This window comes from Pseudophryne corroboree, unplaced genomic scaffold, assembly GCF_028390025.1.
Source record: "Pseudophryne corroboree isolate aPseCor3 unplaced genomic scaffold, aPseCor3.hap2 scaffold_480, whole genome shotgun sequence".
NCBI lineage: Eukaryota > Metazoa > Chordata > Amphibia > Anura > Myobatrachidae > Pseudophryne > Pseudophryne corroboree.
In genome coordinates this window covers 187,852-212,010 of record NW_026970092.1, presented here as the reverse complement: position 1 = coordinate 212,010, position 24,159 = coordinate 187,852, and the positions used below count along the sequence as shown (strand labels likewise).

General features: G+C 44.3%; 14 non-coding genes and 3 pseudogenes across 14 annotated transcripts; 12 read left to right on the top strand and 5 right to left on the bottom strand.

Annotated features, from left to right (window-relative positions):
- Positions 1–7,549: 7,549 nt before the first annotated feature.
- LOC135028688 (U1 spliceosomal RNA) lies at positions 7,550–7,712 on the bottom strand. The gene has a single exon (XR_010224930.1). It is a non-coding gene; the product is annotated as a U1 spliceosomal RNA (small nuclear RNA).
- A 152-nt stretch (positions 7,713–7,864) lies between these two features.
- On the bottom strand, positions 7,865–8,028 carry LOC135028589 (U1 spliceosomal RNA). Its single transcript, XR_010224847.1, has one exon. It is a non-coding gene; the product is annotated as a U1 spliceosomal RNA (small nuclear RNA).
- Positions 8,029–8,703: 675 nt separating this feature from the next.
- On the bottom strand, positions 8,704–8,866 carry LOC135028633 (U1 spliceosomal RNA). Its single transcript, XR_010224888.1, has one exon. It is a non-coding gene; the product is annotated as a U1 spliceosomal RNA (small nuclear RNA).
- A 152-nt stretch (positions 8,867–9,018) lies between these two features.
- LOC135028786 (U1 spliceosomal RNA) lies at positions 9,019–9,182 on the bottom strand. Its single transcript, XR_010225017.1, has one exon. It is a non-coding gene; the product is annotated as a U1 spliceosomal RNA (small nuclear RNA).
- A 593-nt stretch (positions 9,183–9,775) lies between these two features.
- LOC135028718 (U1 spliceosomal RNA) lies at positions 9,776–9,903 on the bottom strand (annotated as a pseudogene).
- A 144-nt stretch (positions 9,904–10,047) lies between these two features.
- On the top strand, positions 10,048–10,163 carry LOC135028742 (U5 spliceosomal RNA). The gene has a single exon (XR_010224975.1). It is a non-coding gene; the product is annotated as a U5 spliceosomal RNA (small nuclear RNA).
- A 270-nt stretch (positions 10,164–10,433) lies between these two features.
- LOC135028747 (U5 spliceosomal RNA) lies at positions 10,434–10,549 on the top strand. Its single transcript, XR_010224980.1, has one exon. It is a non-coding gene; the product is annotated as a U5 spliceosomal RNA (small nuclear RNA).
- Positions 10,550–10,813: 264 nt separating this feature from the next.
- On the top strand, positions 10,814–10,929 carry LOC135028735 (U5 spliceosomal RNA). Its single transcript, XR_010224968.1, has one exon. It is a non-coding gene; the product is annotated as a U5 spliceosomal RNA (small nuclear RNA).
- A 274-nt stretch (positions 10,930–11,203) lies between these two features.
- LOC135028737 (U5 spliceosomal RNA) lies at positions 11,204–11,319 on the top strand. The gene has a single exon (XR_010224970.1). It is a non-coding gene; the product is annotated as a U5 spliceosomal RNA (small nuclear RNA).
- A 275-nt stretch (positions 11,320–11,594) lies between these two features.
- Positions 11,595–11,710, top strand: LOC135028744 (U5 spliceosomal RNA). The gene has a single exon (XR_010224977.1). It is a non-coding gene; the product is annotated as a U5 spliceosomal RNA (small nuclear RNA).
- Positions 11,711–11,984: 274 nt separating this feature from the next.
- Positions 11,985–12,100, top strand: LOC135028731 (U5 spliceosomal RNA). The gene has a single exon (XR_010224964.1). It is a non-coding gene; the product is annotated as a U5 spliceosomal RNA (small nuclear RNA).
- Positions 12,101–12,375: 275 nt separating this feature from the next.
- Positions 12,376–12,491, top strand: LOC135028752 (U5 spliceosomal RNA). The gene has a single exon (XR_010224985.1). It is a non-coding gene; the product is annotated as a U5 spliceosomal RNA (small nuclear RNA).
- A 6,743-nt stretch (positions 12,492–19,234) lies between these two features.
- LOC135028684 (U1 spliceosomal RNA) lies at positions 19,235–19,398 on the top strand. The gene has a single exon (XR_010224925.1). It is a non-coding gene; the product is annotated as a U1 spliceosomal RNA (small nuclear RNA).
- Positions 19,399–19,550: 152 nt separating this feature from the next.
- Positions 19,551–19,692, top strand: LOC135028639 (U1 spliceosomal RNA; annotated as a pseudogene).
- Positions 19,693–20,384: 692 nt separating this feature from the next.
- LOC135028627 (U1 spliceosomal RNA) lies at positions 20,385–20,548 on the top strand. Its single transcript, XR_010224882.1, has one exon. It is a non-coding gene; the product is annotated as a U1 spliceosomal RNA (small nuclear RNA).
- Positions 20,549–20,699: 151 nt separating this feature from the next.
- Positions 20,700–20,841, top strand: LOC135028637 (U1 spliceosomal RNA; annotated as a pseudogene).
- A 692-nt stretch (positions 20,842–21,533) lies between these two features.
- On the top strand, positions 21,534–21,697 carry LOC135028787 (U1 spliceosomal RNA). Its single transcript, XR_010225018.1, has one exon. It is a non-coding gene; the product is annotated as a U1 spliceosomal RNA (small nuclear RNA).
- The last annotated feature ends 2,462 nt before the right edge of the window (positions 21,698–24,159 follow it).

Here is a 24,159-nt window from a genome sequence, read left to right as displayed (position 1 = left end):
CTTTGCATTTTTCTCCCAAACGAAAGACACTAGAATGAAAATTTTAAAGCCTCCTGTTAGTGCTTCATCTACACGTTATAGCCCTGAATTTTCCAATGCCTAGCTCTTTGCAAAAGAGAGATATTGGCAAGGAAAAGCTGTATTGTACCTTTGCATTTTTCTCCCAAACTAAAGACACTAGAATGAAAATTTTAAAGCCTACTGTTAGTGCTTCATCTACACGTTATAGCCCTGAATTTTCCAATGCCTAGCTCTTTGCAAAAGAGAGATATCGGCAAGGAAAAGCTGTATTGTACCTTTGCATTTTTCTCCCAAACGAAAGACACTAGAATGAAAATTTTAAAGCCTCCTGTTAGTGCTTCATCTACACGTTATAGCCCTGAATTTTCCAATGCCTATTTCTTTGCAAAAGAGAGATATCGGCAAGGAAAAGCTTTATTGTACCTTTGCATTTTTCTCCCAAACGAAGGACACTAGAATGAAAATTTTAAAGCCTCCTGTTAGTGCTTCATCTACACGTTATAGCCCTGAATTTTCCAATGCCTATCTCTTTGCAAAAGAGAGATATCGGCAAGGAAAAGCTGTATTGTACCTTTGCATTTTTCTACCAAACGAAGGACACTAGAATGAAAATTTAAAAGCCTCCTGTTAGTGCTTCATCTACACGGTATAGCCCTGAATTTTCCAATGCCTAGCTCTTTGCAAAAGAGAGATATTGGCAAGGAAAAGCTGTATTGTACTTTTGCATTTTTCTCCCAAACGAAGGACACTAGAATGAAAATTTTAAAGCCTCCTGTTAGTGCTTCATCTACGCGTTATAGCCCTGCATTTTCCAATGCCTATCTCTTTGCAAAAGAGAGATATCGGCAAGGAAAAGCAGCATTGTACCTTTGCATTTTTCTCCCAAACGAAAGACACTAGAAAGAAAATTTTAAAGCCTCCTGTTAGGCCATCATCTACACGACATAGCCCTGAATTTTCCAATGCGCAGCTCTTTGCAAAAGAGAGATATTGGCAAGGAAAAGCTGTCTTGTACCATTGCATTTTTCTCCCAAACGAAGGACACTAGAAAGAAAATTTTAAAGCCTCCTGTTAGGCCATCATCTACACGACATAGCCCTGAATTTTCCAATGCGCAGCTCTTTGCAAAAGAGAGATATTGGCAAGGAAAAGCTGTCTTGTACCATTGCATTTTTCTCCCAAACGAAGGGCACTAGAAAGAAAATTTTAAAGCCTCCTGTTAGGCCATCATCTACACGACATAGCCCTGAATTTTTTAATGCGCAGCTCTTTGCAAAAGAGAGATATTGGCAAGGAAAAGCTGTCTTGTACCTTTGCATTTTTCTCCCAAACGAAGGGCACTAGAAAGAAAATTTTAAAGCCTCCTGTTAGGCCATCATCTACACGACATAGCCCTGAATTTTCCAATGAGTAGCTCTTTGCAAAAGATAGATATTGGCAAGGAAAAGCTGTCTTGTACCTTTGCATTTTTCTCCCAAACGAAGGACACTAGAAAGAAAATTTTAAAGCCTCCTGTTAGGCCATCATCTACACGACATAGCCCTGAATTTTCCAATGCGTAGCTCTTTGCAAAAGAGAGATATTGGCAAGGAAAAGCTGTCTTGTACCTTTGCATTTTTCTCCCAAACGAAGGACACTAGAAAGAAAATTTTAAAGCCTCCTGTTAGGCCATCATCTACACGACATAGCCCTGAATTTTCCAATGCGCAGCTCTTTGCAAAAGAGAGATATTGGCAAGGAAAAGCTGTCTTGTACCTTTGCATTTTTCTCCCAAACGAAGGACACTAGAAAGAAAATTTTAAAGCCTCCTGTTAGGCCATCATCTACACGACATAGCCCTAAATTTTCCAATGCGCAGCTCTTTGCAAAAGAGAGATATTGGCAAGGAAAAGCTGTCTTGTACCATTGCATTTTTCTCCCAAACGAAGGACACTAGAAAGAACATTTTAAAGCCTCCTGTTAGGCCATCATCTACACGACATAGCCCTGAATTTTCCAATGCGCAGCTCTTTGCAAAAGAGAGATATTGGCAAGGAAAAGCTGTCTTGTACCTTTGCATTTTTCTCCCAAACGAAGGACACTAGAAAGAAAATTTTAAAGCCTCCTGTTAGGCCATCATCTACACGACATAGCCCTGAATTTTCCAATGCGCAGCTCTTTGCAAAAGAGAGATATTGGCAAGGAAAAGCTGTCTTGTACCATTGCATTTTTCTCCCAAACGAAGGACACTAGAAAAATTTTTTTAAAGCCTCCTGTTAGGCCATCATCTACACGACATAGCCCTGAATTTTCCAATGCGCAGCTCTTTGCAAAAGAGAGATATTGGCAAGGAAAAGCTGTCTTGTACCATTGCATTTTTCTCCCAAACGAAGGGCACTAGAAAGAAAATTTTAAAGCCTCCTGTTAGGCCATCATCTACACGACATAGCCCTGAATTTTTTAATGCGCAGCTCTTTGCAAAAGAGAGATATTTGCAAGGAAAAGCTGTCTTGTACCTTTGCATTTTTCTCCCAAACGAAGGGCACTAGAAAGAAAATTTTAAAGCCTCCTGTTAGGCCATCATCTACACGACATAGCCCTGAATTTTCCAATGCGCAGCTCTTTGCAAAAGAGAGATATTGGCAAGGAAAAGCTGTCTTGTACCATTGCATTTTTCTCCCAAACGAAGGTCACTAGAAAGAAAATTTTAAAGCCTCCTGTTAGGCCATCATCTACACGACATAGCCCTGAATTTTCCAATGCGTAGCTCTTTGCAAAAGAGAGATATTGGCAAGGAAAAGCTGTCTTGTACCTTTGCATTTTTCTCCCAAATGAAGGACACTAGAAAGAAAATTTTAAAGCCTCCTGTTAGGCCATCATCTACACGACATAGCCCTGAATTTTCCAATGCGCAGCTCTTTGCAAAAGAGAGATATTGGCAAGGAAAAGCTGTCTTGTACCATTGCATTTTTCTCCCAAACGAAGGACACTAGAAAGAACATTTTAAAGCCTCCTGTTAGGCCATCATCTACACGACATAGCCCTGAATTTTCCAATGCGCAGCTCTTTGCAAAAGAGAGATATTGGCAAGGAAAAGCTGTCTTGTACCATTGCATTTTTCTCCCAAACGAAGGACACTAGAAAGAACATTTTAAAGCCTCCTGTTAGGCCATCATCTACACGACATAGCCCTAAATTTTCCAATGCGCAGCTCTTTGCAAAAGAGAGATATTGGCAAGGAAAAGCTGTCTTGTACCATTGCATTTTTCTCCCAAACGAAGGACACTAGAAAGAACATTTTAAAGCCTCCTGTTAGGCCATCATCTACACGACATAGCCCTGAATTTTCCAATGCGCAGATCTTTGCAAAAGAGAGATATTGGCAAGGAAAAGCTGTCTTGTACCTTTGCATTTTTCTCCCAAACGAAGGACACTAGAAAGAACATTTTAAAGCCTCCTGTTAGGCCATCATCTACACGACATAGCCCTGAATTTTCCAATGCGCAGCTCTTTGCAAAAGAGAGATATTGGCAAGGAAAAGCTGTCTTGTACCATTGCATTTTTCTCCCAAACGAAGGACACTAGAAAGAACATTTTAAAGCCTCCTGTTAGGCCATCATCTACACGACATAGCCCTAAATTTTCCAATGCGCAGCTCTTTGCAAAAGAGAGATATTGGCAAGGAAAAGCTGTCTTGTACCATTGCATTTTTCTCCCAAACGAAGGACACTAGAAAGAACATTTTAAAGCCTCCTGTTAGGCCATCATCTACACGACATAGCCCTGAATTTTCCAATGCGCAGATCTTTGCAAAAGAGAGATATTGGCAAGGAAAAGCTGTCTTGTACCTTTGCATTTTTCTCCCAAACGAAAGACACTAGAATGAAAATTGTAAGCCTCCTGTTAGTGCTTCATCTACACGTTATAGCCCTGCATTTTCCAATGCCTAGCTCTTTGCAAAAGAGAGATATTGGCAAGGAAAAGCTGTATTGTACCTTTGCATTTTTCTCCCAAACGAAAGACACTAGAATAAAAATTTTAAAGCCTCCTGTTAGTGCTTCATCTACACGTTATAGCCCTGAATTTTCCAATGCTTATCTCTTTGCAAAAGAGAGATATCGGCAAGGAAAAGCAGCATTGTACTTTTGCATTTTTTTCCCAAACGAAAGACACTAGAATGAAAATTTTAAAGCCTCCTGTTAGTGCTTCATCTACACGTTATAGCCCTGAATTTTCCAATGCCTATCTCTTTGCAAAAGAGAGATATTGGCAAGGAAAAGCTGTATTGTACCTTTGCATTTTTCTCCCAAACGAAGGACACTAGAATGAAAATTTTAAAGCCTCCTATTAGTGCTTCATCTACACGTTATAGCCCTGAATTTTCCAATGCCTATTTCTTTGCAAAAGAGAGATATCGGCAAGGAAAAGCTGTATTGTACCTTTGCATTTTTCTCCCAAACGAAGGACACTAGAATGAAAATTTTAAAGCCTCCTATTAGTGCTTCATCTACACGTTATAGCCCTGAATTTTCCAATGCCTATCTCTTTGCAAAAGAGAGATATCGGCAAGGAAAAGCTGTATTGTACCTTTGCAGTTTTCTCCCAAACGAAAGACACTAGAATGAAAATTTTAAAGCCTCCTGTTAGTGCTTCATCTACACGTTATAGCCCTGAATTTTCCAATGCCTATCTCTTTGCAAAAGAGAGATATCGGCAAGGAAAAACTGTATTGTACCTTTGCATTTTTCTCCCAAACGAAAGACACTAGAATGAAAATTTTAAAGCCTCCTGTTAGTGCTTCATCTACACGTTATAGCCCTGAATTTTCCAATGCTTATCTCTTTGCAAAAGAGAGATATCGGCAAGGAAAAGCAGCATTGTACTTTTGCATTTTTCTCCCAAACGAAAGACACTAGAATGAAAATTTTAAAGCCTCCTGTTAGTGCTTCATCTACACGTTATAGCCCTGAATTTTCCAATGCCTAGCTCTTTGCAAAAGAAAGATATTGGCAAGGAAAAGCTGTATTGTACCTTTGCATTTTTCTCCCAAACGAAGGACACTAGATTGAAAATTTTAAAGCCTCCTATTAGTGCTTCATCTACACGTTATAGCCCTGAATTTTCCAATGCCTAGCTCTTTGCAAAAGAGAGATATCGGCAAGGAAAAGCTGTATTGTACCTTTGCAGTTTTCTCCCAAACGAAAGACACTAGAATGAAAATTTTAAAGCCTCCTGTTAGTGCTTCATCTACACGTTATAGCCCTGAATTTTCCAATGCCTATCTCTTTGCAAAAGAGAGATATCGGCAAGGAAAAACTGTATTGTACCTTTGCATTTTTCTCCCAAACAAAAGACACTAGAATGAAAATTTTAAAGCCTCCTGTTAGTGCTTCATCTACACGTTATAGCCCTGAATTTTCCAATGCCTATCTCTTTGCAAAAGAGAGATATCGGCAAGGAAAAGCAGCATTGTACCTTTGCATTTTTCTCCCAAACGAAAGACACTAGAATGAAAATTGTAAAGCCTCCTGTTAGTGCTTCATCTACACGTTATAGCCCTGCATTTTCCAATGCCTAGCTCTTTGCAAAAGAGAGATATTGGCAAGGAAAAGCTGTATTGTACCTTTGCATTTTTCTCCCAAACGAAGGACACTAGAATGAAAATTTTAAAGCCTCCTGTTAGTGCTTCATCTACACGTTATAGCCCTGAATTTTCCAATGCCTAGCTCTTTGCAAAAGAGAGATATCGGCAAGGAAAAGCTGTATTGTACCTTTGCATTTTTCTCCCAAACGAAAGACACTAGAATGAAAATTTTAAAGCCTCCTGTTAGTGCTTCATCTACACGTTATAGCCCTGAATTTTCCAATGCCTAGCTCTTTGCAAAAGAGAGATATTGGCAAGGAAAAGCTGTATTGTACCTTTGCATTTTTCTCCCAAACTAAAGACACTAGAATGAAAATTTTAAAGCCTACTGTTAGTGCTTCATCTACACGTTATAGCCCTGAATTTTCCAATGCCTAGCTCTTTGCAAAAGAGAGATATCGGCAAGGAAAAGCTGTATTTTACCTTTGCATTTTTCTCCCAAACGAAGGACACTAGAATGAAAATTTTAAAGCCTCCTGTTAGTGCTTCATCTACACGTTTTAGCCCAGAATTTTCCAATGCCTATCTCTTTGCAAAAGAGAGATATCGGCAAGGAAAAGCATTATTGTACCTTTGCATTTTTCTCCCAAACGAAGGACACTAGAATTAAAATTTAAAAGCCTCCTGTTAGTGCTTCATCTACACGGTATAGCCCTGAATTTTCCAATGCCTAGCTCTTTGCAAAAGAGAGATATTGGCAAGGAAAAGCTGTATTGTACCTTTGCATTTTTCTCCCAAACGAAGGACACTAGAATGAAAATTTTAAAGCCTCCTGTTAGTGCTTCATCTACACGTTATAGCCCTGAATTTTCCAATGCCTATCTCTTTGCAAAAGAGAGATATCGGCAAGGAAAAACTGTATTGTACCTTTGCATTTTTCTCCCAAACGAAAGACACTAGAATGAAAATTTTAAAGCCTCCTGTTAGTGCTTCATCTACACGTTATAGCCCTGCATTTTCCAATGCCTATCTCTTTGCAAAAGAGAGATATCGGCAAGGAAAAGCAGCATTGTACCTTTGCATTTTTCTCCCAAACGAAAGACACTAGAATGAAAATTGTAAAGCCTCCTGTTAGTGCTTCATCTACACGTTATAGCCCTGCATTTTCCAATGCCTAGCTCTTTGCAAAAGAGAGATATCGGCAAGGAAAAGCTGCATTGTACTTTTGCATTTTTCTCCCAAACGAAAGACACTAGAATGAAAATTTTAAAGCCTCCTTTTAGTGCTTCATCTACACGTAATAGCCCTGAATTTTCCAATGCCTATCTCTTTGCAAAAGAGAGATATCGGCAAGGAAATGCTGTATTGTACCTTTGCATTTTTCTCCCAAACGAAAGACACTAGAATGAAAATTTTAAAGCCTACTGTTAGTGCTTCATCTACACGTTATAGCCCTGCATTTTCCAATGCCTATCTCTTTGCAAAAGAGAGATATCGGCAAGGAAAAGCTGCATTGTACTTTTGCAGACGGATTTGCATACGGTGATGTCATCCAAGCAGTGGGCCAAAGTTGGCTGGAACCCTCATCTGCATATGAAAAGAGAAAAGGGGCATGCAGGGCATGGCGGCCTTTTGCGGTGCTTGGATGACCCCTAGTTCGCATTAAACACCCCCACCCTCCTTTGGTGTGGGGCTCATGTTGGCTATGCCCCAGCCCCTGAAGCATTCAAGCTGATTTCTTGCAGCAGCTGGGCACTGTAACAGCTCCAGAGCTGCTCTGTAAGGCAACTAAAAGGGTGTGGGCCCTGCAGCACTACCTGTAGTTCGCATTGTGCGTTGGAAGGCACAAAGTAAGCAGACGGGAGAAGTCAGGATAGTGCGCAAGGGCATAGAAGGGAGTGGCTCCAGAAAAGAGAAGTGGAAACAGACAGCAAACTAGGCTGGAGAGAGACCTGAGACAAAGAGATCTGAATTATACGAGAGCCGACCAGGGGAAACACAAATTATGCAATCAAGTTTCCCACATTTGGGGAAATCACAGGAGCAGCACACCCAGAGTGCAATGGGTGAGCCTTGCCCTGGGAGAAGCACCTTCATGATCATAGTATCTCACCTGGCAGGTAAGTAGGAGTTGGGCTAGAGCTGGGGAGGGTCACTGCTCGGGCACCCCCCTGTCAAGTGAAGGAGATCCAACTGAGGCAGCACAAGGGAACTCTCGAAAGAAGAACAAGGCTAGAGGAATATATGAGACAAAGAAATCTGACTTTTACCAGAGCTGACCAGAGGAAAACACAAACACAGTCCCCCACTACCACAAAAAATGCAGGCGAGTTTCCCACATTTGGGGAAATCACAGGGGTCAGCATACCCAGAATGCAATGAATGAACCTCACCCTGGGTGAACAATCTTCATGACCATGGTGTCTCCTATGCAAAATAAGTATGATTTGGGATAGGGCTGGGAGGGCCGCTGCTCAGGCACATCTCTGTCAAGTAAAGGAGATTCAACTGAGGCAGCACAAGGGAACTCTCATCTGGGGACAACAACTGCAGGGAGAACACATATTTTCAGATGAACATGGGAGGGCAGAAGGCTGCCTAATACTGAAGCACCCCCAAACAACAAACCAAATGCAACAACTAGTGCAAGCATTCCTGGGGCAAGGCCTGCAGCAGATGGATTTGCATATGGTGATGTCATCCAAGCAGTGGGTCAAAGTTGGCTTCAACCCTCATCTGCATATGAAAAGAGAAAAGGGGCGTGCAGGGCATGGCGGCCTTTTGCGGTGCTTGGATTACCCCTAGTTCGCATTAAACACCCCCACCCACCTTTGGTGTGGGGCTCATGTTGGCCATGCCCCATCCCCTGAAGCATTCAAGCTGATTTCTTGCAGCAGCTGGGCACTGTAACAGCTCCAGAGCTGCTCTTTAAGGCAAGTAAAAGATTGTGTGGGCCCTGCAGCACTACCTGTAGTTTGCATTGTGCATTGGAAGGCACAAAGTAAGCAGACGGGAGGAGAAGTCAGGATAGTGCACAAGGGTATAGAAGGGAGGGGCTCAAGATAAAAGAAGTGGAAACAGACAGCAAACTAGGCTGGAGAAAGACCTGAGACAAAGAGATCTGAATTATACGAGAGCCGACCAGAGGAAACACAAATTATGCAGTCAAGTGTCCCACATTTGGGGAAATCGTAGGAGCAGCACACCCAGAGTGCAATGGGTGAGCCTTGCCCTGGGAGAAGCACCTTCCTGATCATAGTATCTCACCTGGCAGGTAAGTAGGAGTTGGGCTAGAGCTGGGGAGGGTCGCTGCTCGGGCACCCCCCTGTCAAGTGAAGGAGATCCACCTGAGGCAGCACAAGGGAACTCTCGAAAGAAGAACAAGGCTAGAGGAAAATCTGAGACAAAGAAATCTGAGTTTTAACAGAGCTGACCAGAGGAAAGCACAAACACAGTCCCCCACTACCACAAATAATGCAGTCGAGTTTCCCACATTTGGGTAAATCACAGGGGTCAGCATACCCAAAATGCAATGAATGAACCTCACCCTGGGAGAACAATCTTCATGACCATGGTATCTCCTATGCAAAATAAGTATGATTTGGGATAGGGCTGGGGAGGGCCGCTGCTCATGCACATCTCTGTCAAGTAAAGGAGATTCAACTGAGGCAGCACAAGGGAACTCTCATCTGGGGACAACAACTGCAGGGAGAACACATATTTTCAGATGAACATGGGAGGGCAGAAGGCTGCCTAATACTGAAGCACCCCCAAACAACAAACCAAATGCAACAACTAGTGCAAGCATTCCTGGGGGAAGTTCTGCAGAAGACGGATTTGCATACGGTGATGTCATCCAAGCAGTGGGCCAAAGTTGGCTGGAACCCTCATCTGCATATGAAAAGAGAAAAGGGGTATGCAGGGCATGGCGGCCTTTTGCGGCGCTTGGATGACCCTTAGTTCGCATTAAACACCCCCACCCTCCTTCGGTGTGGGGCTCATGTTGGCCATGCCCCATCCCCTGAAGCATTCAAGCTGATTTCTTGCAGCAGCTTGGCACTGTATCAGCTCCAGAGCTGCTCTGTAAGGCAAGTAAAAGGGTGTGGGCCCTGCAGCACTACCTGTAGTTTGCATTGTGCATTGGAAGGCACAAAGTAAGCAGACAGGAGGAGAAGTCAGGATAGTGCACAAGGGTATAAAAGCGAGTTTCCCACATTTGGGAAAATCACAGGGGTCAGCATACCCAGAATGCAATGAATGAACCTCACCCTGGGAGAACAATCTTCATGACCATGGTATCTCCTATGCAAAATAAGTATGATTTGGGATAGGGCTGGGGAGGGCCGCTGCTTAGGCACATCTCTGTCAAGTAAAGGAGATTCAACTGAGGCAGCACAAGGGAACTCTCATCTGGGGACAACAACTGCAGGGAGAACACATATTTTCAGATAAAAATCTTGGTCATGCTCTGGTTTCTCTTCAGAACGAACAAATCTTTCGCCTTTTATTAAAGATTTCCGTGGAGAGGAGCAAAACCGAGTTTTATCTCAATTTTTGCATGCCCCATCTTTTTGGGGTTTCTTTTATCGGTTTAAAGATAGAATGAGTGTGCTTTAATGTAAGCTCATTTGCATAGAAATGACAGTAAATGTTTGTTTCTTTTCAAACAGAACTTTCTTGACCATGCTACTTGCTTGAAAGATCTGGGAGCACATGGAATACAGTACAAACCATGCTTATAGCAAGGAGAAGCCAGGTGAGAAATCTGCTTACTTTCAAGTTGGGCGCTCACTTTGATCTGAATGAGGACTGCTGGCACAGCATTTAGGCGACAGGTGGAATCTTGGTCATGCTCTGGTTTCTCTTCAGAACGAACAAATCTTTCGCCTTTTATTAAAGATTTCTGTGGAGAGGAGCAAAACTGAGTTTTATCTCAATTTTTGCATGCCCCATATTATTGGGGTTTCTTTTATCAGTTTCTTGTTAGCTTTAATGTAAGTTTATTTGCATAACAATGACTATAAATGTCTGTTTCTTTTCAAGCAGAACTTTCTTGACCATTCTAATTGCTTGAAAGATCTGGGAGCACATGGAAAAGAGTACAAACCATGCTTATAGCAAGGGGAAGCCTGGTGAGAAATCTGCTTTCTTTCTTTCAAATTGGGTGCTCACTTTGCGCTGAATGAGGACTGCTGGCATGGCACTCAGGCGACAGGTGGAATCTTAGTCATACTCTGGTTTCTCTTCAAAACGAACAGATCTTTCGCCTTTTACTAAAGATTTCCGTGGAGAGGAGCAAAACTGAGTTTTATCTCAATTTTTGCATGCTCCGTCTTATTGGGGTTTCTTTTATCGGTTTAAAGATAGAACGAGTGTGCTTTAATGTAAGCTCATTTGCATAGAAATGACAGTAAATGTTTGTTTCTTTTCAAACAGAACTTTCTTGACTATACTAAATGCTTGAAAGATCTGGGAGCACATGGAAAAGAGTACAAACCATGTTTATAGCAAGGGGAAGCCTGGTGAGAAATCTGCTTTCTTTCTTTCAAATTGGGTGCTCACTTTGAGCTGAATGAGGACTGCTGGCATGGCACTCAGGCGACAGGTGGAATCTTGGTCATGTTCTGGTTTCTCTTCAGAACGAACAAATCTTTCGCCTTTTACTAAAGATTTCCGTGGAGAGGAGCAAAACTGAGTTTTATCTCAATTTTTGCATGCCCCATCTTATTGGGATTTTATTTTATCGGTTTAAAGATAGAACGAGTGTGCTTTAATGTAAGCTCATTTGCATAGAAATGACAGTAAATGTTTGTTTCTTTTCAAACAGAACTTTCTTGACCACACTAATTGCTTGAAAGATCTGGGAGCACATGGAAAAGAGTACAAACCATGTTTATAGCAAGGGGAAGCCTGGTGAGAAATCTGCTTTCTTTCTTTCAAATTGGGTGCTCACTTTGAGCTGAATGAGGATTGCTGGCATGGCACTCAGGCGACAGGTGGAATCTTGGTCATGCTCTGGTTTCTCTTCAAAACGAACAGATCTTTCGCCTTTTACTAAAGATTTCCGTGGAGAGGAGCAAAACTGAGTTTTATCTCAATTTTTGCATGCTCCGTCTTATTGGGGTTTCTTTTATCGGTTTAAAGATAGAACGAGTGTGCTTTAATGTAAGCTCATTTGCATAGAAATGACAGTAAATGTTTGTTTCTTTTCAAACAGAACTTTCTTGACTATACTAATTGCTTGAAAGATCTGGGAGCACATGGAAAAGAGTACAAACCATGTTTATAGCAAGGGGAAGCCTGGTGAGAAATCTGCTTTCTTTCTTTCAAATTGGGTGCTCACTTTGAGCTGAATGAGGACTGCTGGCATGGCACTCAGGCGACAGGTGGAATCTTGGTCATGTTCTGGTTTCTCTTCAGAACGAACAAATCTTTCGCCTTTTACTAAAGATTTCCGTGGAGAGGAGCAAAACTGAGTTTTATCTCAATTTTTGCATGCCCCATCTTATTGGGGTTTTATTTTATCGGTTTAAAGATAGAACGAGTGTGCTTTAATGTAAGCTCATTTGCATAGAAATGACAGTAAATGTTTGTTTCTTTTCAAACAGAACTTTCTTGACCACACTAATTGCTTGAAAGATCTGGGAGCACATGGAAAAGAGTACAAACCATGTTTATAGCAAGGGGAAGCCTGGTGAGAAATCTGCTTTCTTTCATTCAAATTGGGTGCTCACTTTCAGCTGAATGAGAACTGCTGGCATGGCACTCAGGCGACAGGTGGAATCTTGGTCATGCTCTGGTTTCTCTTCAGAACTAACAAATATTTCGCCTTTTATTAAAGATTTCCGTGGAGAGGAGCAAAACTGAGTTTTATCTCAATTTTTGCATGCCCCATATTATTGGGGTTTCTTTTATCAGTTTAAAGACAGAACGAGTGTGCTTTCTTGTTAGCTTTAATGTAAGTTTATTTGCATAACAATGACAGTAAATGTTGTTTCTTTTCAAACAGAACTTTCTTGACCATGCTACTTGCTTAAAGGTCTGGGAGCACATGGAAAACAGTACAAACCATGCAGTATCACAAGAGCCTTTATTTGATCTTTCATGAAGATAGAGCAGAATTGAGGACACGTCAACAATTTCTGCCGAAGGTGGTTCATCTTTCCACATGGTGCCTTTGGCCACTGACACCTTCGTTGAGTCAAAGTCTCTGGCTGTGGTCAGAACTTTGAAAATGTATGTCACCAGAACGGTTCAGATTAGGAAAACAGAGGCTCTGTTTGTCCTGTATGCTCCCAACAGGATTTGGTGTCCTGCTTCCATGCAGACCATTATGCGCTGGATCTGTGGTAAGATTCAGCATGCTCGTTCCACGGCAGGATTGCCGTTACTGAAGTAGGTGAAGACCCATTCTACTAGAAAGGTGGGTTCATCCTTGGCAGCTGGTCGGGGAGTCTCGGCATTGCAACTTTGCCGAGCAGCTATTTAGTAAACACTTTTGCTAAGTTTTACAAGTTTGATACCTTGGCTGATGATAACCTTAAGTTGGGTCATTCGGTGCTGCAGAGTCGTACGCACTCTCCCACCCGTTCAAGAGCTTTGGTATAACCCCATGGTTCTTAATGTGACCCCAGCATCCTCTAGGTCGTATGAGAAAATAGGATTTTAATACCTACCGGTAAATCCTTTTCTCTTAGTCTGTAGAGGATGCTGGGCACCCGTCCCAGTCCATACTGTGTCTGCAGTTATTACTTGTGGTTATACACATGTTGTGTTATGGTTCTGGTCAGCTTTTTGCTGCAATTGTTCATGCCGTTGGCTTGTGTTCTGTTGAATGCCACGTTCTGCGGCATGTTTAAGGTGTGAGCTGGTAAGATGCTCACCTTAGTTTAACAATAAATCCTTTCCTCGAAATGTCCGTCTCCCTGGGCACAGTTCCTATAACTGGAGTCTGGAGGAGGGGCATAGAGGGAGGAGCCAGTTCACACCCTTTGAAAGTCTTAAAGTGCCCATGTCTCTTGCGGATCCCGTCTATACCCCATGGTTCTTAATGTGACCCCAGCATCCTCTACGGACTAAGAGAAAAGAATGCCCTTGCGCACTATCCTGACTTCTCCTCCCGTCTGCTTACTTTGTGCCTTCCAACGCACAATGCGAACTACAGGTGGTGCTGCAGGGCCCACACCCTTTTACTTGCCTTACAGAACAGCTCTGGAGCTGTTACAGTGCCCAGCTGCTGCAAGAAATCAGCTTGAATGCTTCAGGGGATGGGGCATGGCCAACATGAGCCCCACACCAAAGGAGGGTGGGGGTGTTTAATGTGAACTAGGGGTCATCCAAGCACTGCAAAAGGCCGCCATGCCCTGCATGCCCCTTTTCTCTTTTCATATGCAGATGAGGGTTCCAGTCAACTTTGGCCCACTGCTTGGATAACATCACCGTATGCAAATCTGTCTGCTGCAGACCTTCCCCCAGGAATGCTTGTACTAGTTGTTGCATATGGTGCTTCAGTATTAGGCAGCCTTCCGCCCTCCCATGTTCATCTGAAAAGATGTGGTCTCCCTGCAGTTGTTGTCCCCAGACGAGAGTTCCCTTGTGCTTCCTCAGTTGAATCTCCTTAACTTGATGGGGGAGGTGCTGCCCGAGCAGCCCTCCCCAGCCCTATCCCAACTCATATTTATTTTGCATATGAGATCTCTTGATCATGAAGATTGTTCTCACAGGGTGAGGTTCATCCATTATATTTTAAAATAGGAAGGTACGAATTACATATTTGAATTGCATCTATGTGCTGGATTCAAATGTCCCCCCCCCCTTCCTTTCTCAATTGTGCCCGTCAGCAGCTATTCTAAGGTTGCTGCCAATGGGTGTGACACATTAATTTCTTCTGTGGGGTACACTGGACTCCACAAGGATTCACATTGGGGTGTAGAGTAGGATCTTGATCTGAGGCACCAACCGGCTCAAAGCTTTTGACTGTTCCCAAGAAGCTCAGTGCATTCTCCTCTATAACCCCGCTTCCATGAACAGGGAGCTCAGTTTGTAGTTGGTGCCTTCAGTAGCAGGCCAATTAACAGGGGCCTGCCTCAGGCAGCCTATTCTTAGCTATTAATTTTGACAAGAAAAGAAGAACTTGTTTTATGAGAATCTACAAGGGCTGCAGCAGGCTAGGTCTAATAGACATCTTTACTGCAGCTTCATCACTCCCAGCGGCGCTGTATACTCCCGTGCCCTGGTTGCTGGGTCACTGCAGCGGAGGCTCCGGTTTCATCCTAAGGTCAGTCACACACACACCACCCTTCCGGATCACGAGGCCGCTGCTGAAGGGGAGCGAGGCCGTAGGGGGTGGGCCGTGTGCGCACTGCGGTGGACACTGATTACTGGGCAGCCGCTCCACTAGCCACCAGGTACAGTTAAGGAGCACAGGTCTGGGGGTTTTTCTCCTATATTAACCCAATTTTGTACTGCCCGCAGCGCATTGTGATAGGTAATAGGGCCTGATTCAGGTTGGATTGCAATCACAATAAGCGATCCAACTGCAAAAATTGCTAAGAGCATACGCATGTGCCTGCATTTTCTGCGGCACCCCGCAGAGAATGTGATCGCCTCTGCCTGTCAATCGGGGCGGGGAAGGGGGGGAGAGGTGGGTCAGCAACACTCCATTTCCAAGTCAGGGATGGAGCGGTGCGGGGGCAAGACTTCAAAATGGGGTCTGCAACGGAGGAGACACAGGGGGCGTGGTCACAGCGACTGTATGACATCACATTCAGCCGCTGTGATCACAAAAATGGTGGCGGCTTCCTGCGCGCACATACAGTCTGCACCAGCAGGAGCCTACACCATTTTTTATGATCACGCTGAACTGCAGTGCGACTGCAATTACAGCATGGTCAAGAAGGGAGGCGTCATGCTGGGTGGCCATGCCCTGTCACTTTGCAGGAGCCAGCACCGCTCACACACTAGTCCCCGGGTGCAGCCCCCAACCCCCGGGACACCCGGAGCAACAAAATGTAGATTCAGGCCACCAGGCCACGCCCCTACCTATGAAACCATGCCTCCTTTTTACCATTGCACTGCTTATCTGCGCGCACTGCATTACAATCTCCCTCGCCACCTCTCTGGGTGTCACCAGTGATAGTGACACCTCTGCCATGCTTGTAGCAGCTGGTCCTAAGATCTACGCCTCAAACCCTGAGTGTTTGCCCTTGTGACTTGTTGATCATCATAGCGAAGCAGATGCTTACAGAAAACTGCAGGGGCTTAGATTGAAAATAAAAAAATTTATAGGGTATAAGGTAGAGAGGAGCGGGTTCGGTTCTCCGAGAACCGAATTCCCCACGAACTCCACGTGGTTTACACTGGTCCGAGGCAGGCTCGGTTGTTCCCGCCTGACTCGGAAAACCTGAACAAGGGAAAATGTCATCATCCCGCTGTCGGATTCTCGCGAGATTCGGATTCCATATAAAGAGCTGCGCGTTGCTGCCATTTTTACTCGTGCATTGAAGAGAGAGCGGAGAGGACGTGGCTATGTTCTCTCAGTGGAAATCTCAATATCAGTGCTCAGTATCAGTGGTTACTTATTGCTGCTCAGTAATACTAGTAGTGTGTCTCTCCTGCTCAGTGTCAGTTCTCAGTAGTATCCTCATCAGTGCTCAGTATCACTGTTCATTGTCTTGTGCTGCATTGTGTTGCTCAGCATAATACAGTACATTACTAATAGTCCAGTGCTGCATCTTGCTGCTCAGTGTCAGTTCTAGTATCCTCATCAGTGCTCACTATCACTGCTCATTGCATTGTGGTGTTCTGTATACTACAATAACATAGTAATATAGTAACATAGTTTTTGAGGTTGAATAGAGGCAAATTGCCCATCGTGTTCAACCTGTTTTAAGTTGTGATGATTCTACATACTTGCTGAATAATGTTTTATGACTAGTTAGCTACTATAACTCATGTTACCCCCGGATTAACCATGTTGATATTTTAAGTATTATAACCTTGGATAGCTTTTTCATTCAGAAATGTATCCATTCCTTTTTTAAATCCAATTACAGAGTCCGCCATTACCACCTTCCCTGGCAGGGAATTCCACATCCTGATTGCCCTAACAGTGAAGAAACCTTTCCTCCATTGCGTTCTGAACTTTCCTCCAGTCGCAGCGAGTGACCACGTGTTCTTTTAATAAATAATTCCTCTGATAACTCTTTGTTATGTATCTTTACATATTTGAAGATATTAATAATATCTCCTCTTAGGCACCTCTTTTCTAGTGTATAAATATTCAGCCTAGTAAGTCTTTCCTTATAGTCCAGTACTTTAAGGCCTTTAATCAATTTAGTCTTCAGGATCTCTGACACTTCCATGAGCAGCAGAGTAGTGCAATGGAAGCATGCTGGGCCCATAACCCAGAGGTCGATTGATCGAAACTATCCTCTGCTATGTGCATTTTTTTTTTTATAATTAAAGTAATCAAAAACTGGGATTGATATTTTGGCACTTTTATTTTTACTTAAAGTACAATAACTTTTATCATTTTAATTTGTTTTAATAGTATATTGACAGCATTGTTTTCTTTAAAAAATCCACTTAATTTTCTTTACCCTATTACTGAAATGGTAATTGACAAAAACAAACTACATTGTCACCAGAAGAGCAATGCAAAATGTACAAGTGATATATGAAAATCATCTTCCATCTTGAATTTCAATGATGCATTGGGACAACAATTTGTGAGAAACATCTTCACCCATAAAGAAAGATTTTCTTAATTCCTTACCTGTGTGCTGATTAGATATCACCTTGTTTTCACATTAAACAGACTTCCCCATGAGGAAGCAGCAAGGATGCAGTGACGTTTCCTGGTGTCAACCTGTATTATTTCAGTAGACATTGAAATGAGGATGCATCTTTGATGCCTTTCCAATGAAGCAAGTTTAATTCAGTAATAGGTGAAAAACCATTCCTACAAAGGTGTTAATCAGAGACTTGGCTTTGTGGACACTTTTCAGAGAGCAAATTTGTTAGCATAAACATAAAATCAGAAAATGAAGAGCTGTTTAATCACTCAATTGGACTTTTCTGCCAGCATAATTTTTTTTCTCTGCAACTCACTGCTAAATTGTGCTTCCTAGCTGTTTTTTTATAAAATCACTTAATCAAATCTAACTCTGATTACATCAGAGAAGGCCAGGTACCCTACACCATAAGGGGGTTTTTTGAAATTTTGACTTGTCTACTTAAAGATCACCAAAATCTGATTACAAGGTCAATTACATCCCTGGGTGGGATTGAACCACCAACCTTTTGGTTAATAGCCAAACATGCTAACCGATTGCGCCACAGAGACACCTTGCGAAAGTCAATACTGACAAAGGCTAATAAGCATTCATCTAGAACGTTTCCTAGAAAAACTTTAAAAAGTCAATAATCTGGAGAATTTTTGTAAGAAACACATTGGTACTTTCCCATGATGAGTGAGTGCTTCAGGATTTCTTGCACTTACATGGGCTATTAACCAAAAGGTTGGTGGTTCAATCCCACCCAGGGATGTAATTGACCTTGTCATCAGATTTTGGTGATCTTTAAGTAGACAAGTCAAAATTTCAAACCCCCTCTTATGGTGTAGGGTACCTGGCCTTCTCTGACGTAATCAGAGTTAGATTTAATTAAGTGATTTTATAAAAAACAGCTAGGAAGCACAATTTAGCAGTGGGTTGCAGAGAAAAAAATAACATTTTAAACCTACCGGTAATTTTTTTTTCTCGTAGTCCGTAGAGGATGATGGGGACTCCGTAAGGACCATGGGGGATAGACGGGCTCCGCAGCAGACATGGGCACTTTAAGAAAGACTTTAGATCTGGGTGTGCACTGGCTCCTCCCTCTATGCCCCTCCTCCATACCTCAGTTAGAGAAACTGTGCCCAGAGGAGACGGACAGTACGAGGAAAGGATTTTTGTTAATCCAAGGTCAAGATTCATACCAGCCACACCAATCACACCGTATAACTTGTGATATACTACCCAGTTAACAGTATGAAAACAACATAGCATCAGTCCAAGACCGATGAAAACTAACATATAACCCTTATGTAAGCAATAACTATATACAAGTCTTGCAGAAGTAGACCGCACTTGGGACGGGCACCCAGCATCCTCTACGGACTACGAGAAAAAGATTTACCGGTAGGTTTAAAATCTTATTTTCTCTTACGTCCTAGAGGATGCTGGGGACTCCGTAAGGACCATGGGGATTATACCAAAGCTCCCAAACGGGCAGGAGAGTGCGGATGACTTTGCAGCACCGATTGAGCAAACAGGAGGTCCTCCTCAGCCAGGGTATCAAACTTATAGAACTTTGCAAAGGTGTTTGAACCAACTTTGACCCACTGCTTGGATGACATCACCATATGCAAATCCATCTGCGGCAGGCCTTCCCCCAGGAATGCTTGCACTAGTTGTTGCATTTGGTTTGTTGTTTGGGGGTGCTTCAGTATTAGGCAGCCTTCTGCCCTCCCATGTTCATCTGAAAATATGTGTTCTCCCTGCAGTTGTTGTCCCCAGATGAGAGTTCCCTTGTGCTGCCTCAGTTGAATCTCCTTTACTTGACAGAGATGTGCCTGAGCAGCGGCCCTCCCCAGCCCTATCCCAAATCATACTTATTTTGCATAGGAGATACCATGGTCATGAAGATTGTTCTCCCAGGGTTAGGTTAATTCATTGCATTCTGGGTATGCTGACCCCTGTGATTTCCCCAAATGTGGGAAACTCAACTGCATTATTTGTGGTAGTGGGGGACTGTGTTTGTGCTTTCCTCTGGTCAGCTCTGGTAAAAGTCAGATTTCTTTGTCTCAGATCTTCCTCTAGCCTTGTTCTTCTTTCGAGAGTTCCCTTGTGCTGCCTCAGTTGGATCTCCTTCACTTGACAGGGGGGTGCCCGAGCAGCGACCCTCCCCAGCTCTAGCCCAACTCCTACTTACCTGCCAGGTGAGATACTATGATCATGAAGATGCTTCTCCCAGGGCAAGGCTCACCCATTGCACTCTGGGTGTGCTGCCCCTGCGATTTCCCCAAATGTGGGAAACTTGACTGCATAATTTGTGTTTCCCCTGGTCGGCTCTCATATAATTCAGATCTCTTTGTCTCAGGTCTCTCTCCAGCCTAGTTTGCTGTCTGTTTCCACTTCTTTTTTCTTGAGCCCCTCCCTTCTATACCCTTGTGCACTATCCTGACTTCTCCCGTCTGCTTACTTTGTGCCTTCCAACGCACAATACAAACTACAGGTAGTGCTGCAGGGCCCACACCCTTTTACTTGCTTTACAGAGCAGCTCTGGAGCTGTTACAGTGCCCAGCTGCTGCAAGAAATCAGCTTGAATGCTTCAGGGGCTGGGGCATAGCCAACATGAGCCCCACACCGAAGGAGGGTGGAGGTGTTTAATGCGAACTAGGGGTCATCCAAGCGCCGCAAAAGGCCGCCATGCCCTGCACACCCCTTTATTCTTTTCATATGCAGACGAGGGTTGAAGCCAACTTTGACCCACTGCTTGGATGACATCACCATATTCAAATCCATCTGCTGCAGGCCTTCCCCCAGGAATGCTTGCACTAGTTGTTGCATTTGGTTTGTTGTTTGGGGGTGCTTCAGTATTAGGCAGCCTTCTGCCCTCCCATGTTCATCTGAAAATATGTGTTCTCCCTGCAGTTGTTGTCCCCAGATGAGAGTTCCCTTGTGCTGCCTCAGTTGAATCTCCTTTACTTGACAGAGATGTGCCTGAGCAGCGGCCCTCCCCAGCCCTATCCCAAATCATACTTATTTTGCATAGGAGATACCATGGTCATGAAGATTGTTCTCCCAGGGTTAGGTTCATTCATTGCATTCTGGGTATGCTGACCCCTGTGATTTCCCCAAATGTGGGAAACTCAACTGCATTATTTGTGGTAGTGGGGGACTGTGTTTGTGCTTTCCTCTGGTCAGCTCTGGTAAAAGTCAGATTTCTTTGTCTCAGATCTTCCTCTAGCCTTGTTCTTCTTTCGAGAGTTCCCTTGTGCTGCCTCAGTTGGATCTCCTTCACTTGACAGGGGGTGCCCGAGCAGCGACCCTCCCCAGCTCTAGCCCAACTCCTACTTACCTGCCAGGTGAGATACTATGATCATGAAGATGCTTCTCCCAGGGCAAGGCTCACCCATTGCACTCTGGGTGTGCTGCCCCTGCGATTTCCCCAAATGTGGGAAACTTGACTGCATAATTTGTGTTTCCCCTGGTCGGCTCTCATATAATTCAGATCTCTTTGTCTCAGGTCTCTCTCCAGCCTAGTTTGCTGTCTGTTTCCACTTCTTTTTTCTTGAGCCCCTCCCTTCTATACCCTTGTGCACTATCCTGACTTCTCCCATCTGCTTACTTTGTGCCTTCCAACGCACAATGCAAACTACAGGTAGTGCTGCAGGGCCCACACCCTTTTACTTGCTTTACAGAGCAGCTCTGGAGCTGTTACAGTGCCCAGCTGCTGCAAGAAATCAGCTTGAATGCTTCAGGGGCTGGGGCATAGCCAACATGAGCCCCACACCGAAGGAGGGTGGAGGTGTTTAATGCGAACTAGGGGTCATCCAAGCGCCGCAAAAGGCCGCCATGCCCTGCACACCCCTTTTTTCTTTTCATATGCAGACGAGGGTTGAAGCCAACTTTGACCCACTGCTTGGATGACATCACCATAAGCAAATCCATCTGCTGCAGGCCTTCCCCCAGGAATGCTTGCACTAGTAGTTGCATTTGGTTCGTTGTTTGGGGGTGCTTCAGTTTTAGGCAGCCTTCTGCCCTCCCATGTTCATCTGAAAATATGTGTTCTCCCTGCAGTTGTTGTCCCCAGATGAGAGTTCCCTTGTGCTGCCTCAGTTGAATCTCCTTTACTTGACAGAGATGTGCCTGAGCAGCGGCCCTCCCCAGCCCTATCCCAAATCATACTTATTTTGCATAGGAGATACCTTGGTCATGAAGATTGTTCTCCCAGGGTGAGGTTCATTCATTGCATTCTGGGTATGCTGACCCCTGTGATTTCCCCAAATGTGGGAAACTCGACTGCATTATTTGTGGTAGTGGGGGACTGTGTTTGTGCTTTCCTCTGGTCAGCTCTGGTAAAAGTCAGATTTCTTTGTCTCAGATCTTCCTCTAGCCTTGTTCTTCTTTCGAGAGTTCCCTTGTGCTGCCTCAGTTGGATCTCCTTCACTTGACAGGGGGTGCCCAAGCAGCAATCCTCCACAGCTCTAGCCCAACTCCTACTTACCTGCCAGGTGAGATACTATGATCTTCACTGTTAGGGCAATCAGGATGTGGAATTCCCTGCCAGGGAAGGTGGTAATGGCGGACTCTGTAATTGGATTTAAAAAAGGAATGGATACATTTCTGAATGAAAAAGCTATCCAAGGTTATAATACTTAAAATATCAACATGGTTAATCCGGGGGTAACATGAGTTGTAGTAGTTAACTAGTCATAAAACATTATTCAGCAAGTATGTAGAATCATCACAACTTAAAACAGGTTGAACACGATGGGCAATTTGCCTCTTTTCAACCTCAAAAACTATATTACTATATGTTACTATATTACTATGTTACTGTAGTATACAGAACACCACAATGTAATGAGCAGTGATAGTGAGCACTGATGAGGATACTAGAACTGACACTGAGCAGCAAGATGCAGCACTGGACTATTAGTAATGTACTGTAGTATGCTGAGCACCACAATGCAGCACAAGACAATGAGCAGTGATACTGAGCACTGATGAGGATACTACTGAGAACTGACACTGAGCAGGAGAGACACACTACTAGTATTACTGAGCAGCAATAAGTAACCACTGATACTGAGCACTGATATTGAGATTTCCACTGAGAGAACATAGCCACGTCCTCTCCGCTCCCTCTTCAATGCACGAGTAAAAATGGCGGCAACGCGCAGCTCTTTATATGAAATCCGAATCTCGCGAGAATCCGACAGCGGGATGATGACATTTTCCCTTGTTCAGGTTTTCCGAGTCAGGCGGGAACAACCGAGCCTGCCTCGGACCAGTGTAAACCACGTGGAGTTCGTGGGGAATTCGGTTCTCGGAGAACCGAACCCGCTCCTCTCTACCTTATACCCATATATTTTTTTATTTTCAATCTAAGCCCCTGCAGTTTTCTGTAAGCATCTGCTTCGCTATGATGATCAACAAGTCACAAGGGCAAACACTCAGGGCTTGAGGCGTAGATCTTAGGACCAGCTGCTACAAGCATGGCAGAGGTGTCACTATCACTGGTGACACCCAGAGAGGTGGCGAAGGAGATTGTAATGCAGTGCGCGCAGATAAGCAGCGCAATGGTAAAAAGGAGGCATGGTTTCATAGGTAGGGGCGTGGCCTGGTGGCCTGAATCTACATTTTGTTGCTCCGGGTGTCCCGGGGGTTGGGGGCTGCACCCGGGGACTAGTGTGTGAGCGGTGCTGGCTCCTGCACAGTGACAGGACATGGCCACCCAGCATGACGCCTCCCTTCTTGACCAATCTGTAATTGCAGTCGCACTGCAGTTCAGCGTGATCATAAAAAATGGTGTAGCCTCCTGCTGGTGCAGACTGTATGTGCGCGCAGGAAGCCGCCACCATTTTTGTGATCACAGCGGCTGAATGTGATGTCATACAGCCGCTGTGACCACGCCCCCTGTGTCTCCTCCGTTGCAGACCCCATTTTGAAGCCTTGCCCCCGCACCGCTCCATCCCTGACTTGGAAATGGAGTGTTGCTGACCCCCCTCTCCCCCCCTGCCCCGATTGACAGGCAGAGGCGATCGCATTCTCTGCGGGGTGCCGCAGAAAATGCAGGCACATGCGTATGCTCTTAGCAATTTTTGCAGTTGGATCGCTTACTGTGATTGCAATCCAACCTGAATCAGGCCCTATTACCTATCACAATGCGCTGCGGGCAGTACAAAATTGGTTTAATATGGGAGAAAAAAACCCAGACCTGTGCTCCTTAACTGTACCTGGTGGCTCGTGGAGCGGCTGCCCAGTAATCAGTGTCCACGCCAGTGCGCACACGGTCCACCCCCTACGGCCACGCTCCCCTTCATCAGCGGCCTCGTGATCCGGAAGGGCGGTGCGTGTGTGACTGACCTTAGGAAGAAACCGGAGCCTCCGCTGCAGTGACCCAGCAACCAGGGCACGGGAGTATACAGCGCCGCTGGGAGTGATGAAGCTGCAGTAAAGATGTCTATTAGACCTAGCCTGCTGCAGCCCTTGTAGATTCTCATAAAAAAAGTTCTTATTTTCTTGTCAAAATTAATAGCTAAGAATAGGCTGCCTGAGGCAGGCCCCTGTTAAGTGGCCTGCTACTGAAGGCACCAACTACAAACTGAGCTCCCTGTTCATGGAAGCGGGGTTATAGAGGAGAATGCGCTGAGCATCTTGGGAACAGTCAAAAGCTTTGAGCCGGTTGGTGCCTCAGATCAAGATCCTACTCTACACCCCAATGTGAATCCTTGTGGAGTCCAGTGTACCCCACAGAAGAAATTAATGTGTCACACCCATTGGCAGCAACCTTAGAATAGCTGC